The sequence below is a fragment of the Myotis brandtii genome, unplaced genomic scaffold (genome assembly GCF_000412655.1).
Source record: "Myotis brandtii unplaced genomic scaffold, ASM41265v1 scaffold1373, whole genome shotgun sequence".
In the NCBI taxonomy this organism is placed as follows: domain Eukaryota; kingdom Metazoa; phylum Chordata; class Mammalia; order Chiroptera; family Vespertilionidae; genus Myotis; species Myotis brandtii.
The window spans coordinates 359,665-363,030 of NW_005354889.1; the positions used below are offsets into that span (position 1 = coordinate 359,665).

The 3,366-nt window shown below is 50.0% G+C and overlaps 1 protein-coding gene across 1 annotated transcript in view; it reads right to left on the reverse strand.

The window, feature by feature from the left end:
- The window catches only part of FAM98C (family with sequence similarity 98, member C), a 4,109-nt gene extending 4,042 nt beyond the window's left edge, over window positions 1–67 (reverse strand). The window contains exon 1 of the mRNA XM_014535084.1: window positions 34–67. The gene's annotated coding sequence lies outside the window, so the exon portion shown is untranslated. The remainder of the gene's footprint in view (window positions 1–33) is intronic.
- Window positions 68–3,366: the final 3,299 nt, after the last annotated feature.

Sequence of the window (3,366 nt, forward strand, 5' to 3'; positions counted from 1 at the left end):
AGTGGCGTGCGCACTGGCCGCGGCGTAACCGACCCACAGCCTCTCTCGCCCAGGGCCTTTTGCGTCCTCCTTGTAGCGGCGGGGACAGAACCCGCCCCCAGGCCCGCCCTCGCCGTATTTAGAAGCGCCGCCCTTTGGGTAGCTAATGAGGGCCCTGGGCACGCTCCTGGCTCGGGAAGTCGGAGCGAAAATCCAGGATCCCGGCTGTCGCGACCAGCCAGCGGGTGTCGCCACTGCTGTAACGTGGAAGCACCTTCGGCTTTTTCCTCGGCCTCCCTCAGCTCTAGACCAAGTGTTCTTCCAACTCCGCTCCAAATCCAGAAACGCACTTATTCCTTCCCTGCTTAAGATTGGAGTTAAGTCAGGAACTCAAAGTCCGTCTTACACCCCATCCCCAACAGAGGCCCTCCTCATGGGTCACAGTGTGCCTGTCTCGCCTTCATCCCTCTGCCTCCCAAGCCTTGGAGAGAGGGAGCAGGTGCAGCCTACGCCCGTGATTGAGATGACACCCTGGGAGTCAGGCCAAGGGTTAGGATGTGACTCCACTGCTCACATGTGTCCCTGACAGATTCCTTTCTCACCTACAAGGGGATATTACCTTTTACAGTTGTGAGGGTTAGAGTCCTGTATGTAAATGCTTAGTAGAATAACATATATTGAGCATTTTCTGTGTGTCATTGGGCCAAGTACCTGAGGTTCAGAGAGGGTTTCAATTGAATGTGTGGTGGTGTCAGAACTCAAATTCAGATCATTCTAAAGTCCATGCTTTTAACTATTTAACCCACTACTACTGTTATCACTGCTACTGTTTTTGTTACTGTTGTTAAAATTGTTCCAGATTTAATCTTTTACGGACTCTTTTTTCTGATCTCCAGTAGTTCCTAGTTTAATTCTGCTGGAAACAGGGGTGGGCTAGGTGTTGAGCCTCAGGCAAGAACAAAGGCCAGAATTTCCTCCTCAGGGGCAGAGCCTATCCTTAATCTTGTTCCACCTTAGTCCTGTCTACCTCAAGAATGGGTATTCAGGAGGCCTTCTGTTAACCCTAATAAAACATTAAAAATTGCCCGAGCCAAAATCCTGGAGTCATAACCTTGACTTCTCTCTTTATAGCAAACCCCATATCTAAATTTGTGGACTCTACCTTCAAAACACTTCTCCCCACCTCCACTGCTCTCACCTTGGTCCTATGCACCGCCGTCTCCCCAGGACCATCACATCAGCCTCCTCCTCACCTCCCTCCCCAGTGCCCAGTGTCTGTTCCCCAGAGGCAGTCAGAGGGAACCTGTGAACAACTAAGGTCACAGCCCTCCCATGTTTGGAGCCTTCCTATAGCTCCCTCACCCAGGGTGACCACCAAAGTCCTTGCAATGGCTTGCAAGTCCCCACAGATCTGCCCTCATCTCCTAAGTAACCTCCTCCTTGCTTCCTCCCCTCCAGATACTCCAGCTCCCTTAATGTCCCTGACTTACCAGACATGCTCCTCCCTCAGGGCCTTCCATTGATCCTTCTTTTACTTGCAGAGCTCTTCTTCCAGAAGACATCCACATAACTCCTCAGGGCTCTATTCGAATGCTCAACAGTGAGGCCTAACCTAATTACAATGGCTAAAACTGACTTCATCCCTCATCTCCACTTTTTCTCTACAGTACATATATCTTTCTTACATGTCAGTTATTTGTGTCACTCCCTATAAAGCTCATAAGCAGCTTGTGGGAAATTTTTGTATTCTGTTCACTGCTTTCTCTCCAGAGCCTAAAACAGGACTTGGCATATAATGAGTGTTCAATAAATGCATTTGGTGGAATGTATAAACTCAGCTGAAGAGTCTGCTTGGGACTAAAGGATATGGAGAAGAGAATTGGGTAGGAGACTGGTTTGACAGTTCAGGAAGGTGAGTGGATGGGGCACATCAACGCAAATAAAGAACACAGGCTGAGACTTTGTCGAAGACATTTCTTGGAGTGAATATCTCATGCCCCCTCCTCTGATGACAAGGCTGGGTCTTTGGCTCCCTCGCCACTTCAGCTGCACTGACAGTAACAATATTGAGGTCACAGACTGGCTTGGAATCAAGATCAGGAAGATAAATGTCAGGGTGCCTCCCCTAAATCTGGGAGGCGAAGTATTCAATCTGAGGGGCAAGCAGCTGGGAAATTAGGCCTGGGGGCTCCAGGGTATGAGGTCTTCCTGGCTCCCAAGATCAGCCCTCCATGCACCCAATTTTGGGGTGATGAAGAGAATTCATGGATCAGAGGTGGGTATCATCAGGGCGCAGGACTGGGAGACCTTGTCGAGGTGGTGTTGGGGGAACTTTCCCCCAGTCCCCACCGCTTCATTTGCAGATCCCACAGCACCTTACAGCATTCTGGTCCCCTGTCCCACCCCTCCCCAAAACGAGGTAGGTTAAGAATGGAGCTTTCCCTTGTCCACCACAGAAGGGAGGAGACTGGAGGCACAGAGAGGGGGATGGGGACCCAGGATGCCCCAGCCCCCAGTGACCTCTGTCTCAGCTATGGTGGTGCTAACAGTGATGAGAGCTGGGCAGAGTGGAGATGAGAGGGACATCCCCTTTTTCTCTTACCCATCCCAGGGTCTGGTTGGGAGAGCTGAATCTCACAGGTTCAGATGCAAGAAATAGTTAATCATTTAAAGGAAGTGACAGAAAACTCTCTCTCTAGCCCCCCTGACTCAATCCTTGAACCATGCCACCCAAGTCTGGGTATAGAAGGAAGGTAAGTGCACAATTCCAGATGCTTGGGACCAGATGCAGGCCCCAAGCCCATAAACTGAGTTAAGATGGTGTTGCTCCAAGACCTCAATCCCCTCATCCCTATTCAGGCCATCAGATCTGAGGAACCCTGAAGTCCATTCCACTCAAGGGAAAGAATCTTTGGCATCCTCTTTCCACTGAACAGGAGTCTCGGGGGGCCATGAAACAAGCTTTCAAACTTTCTGAAGCAACCCTCAACTCTGAGATGCAAGAGAAGGGGTTAATGGAGGGTGAAGCATAAAAAGCTTGGACTAGGACCAGGACTCAAGATTGGGCTTGGGAAAGAGCCTGCATGGCTGGAGAGAGTATGTGTGTACACCAGCAGAGCCATAGCTAGCCCCAAAGGTGCCTTTGTGCAACGTAGAAAAAGGCACACCTTCCTCTGAGAGTAGTGTGGTCAGCAGTGTGGTGTGAATTCCAGCCCACTCACCACCTTAGCCAGGTGCCTTTGGTTAGTGAATAGTCTGCACAATCATCTATGGAAATGTTGAGAGTGAAGGAACTCAGTGGTCCTAGAATCCAAAAACCTAAGCTCACAATGGTGGTTTTTTTCCTCTCTAAGGTAAAGAGATAATTATGTGGTATGCTGGGGACAT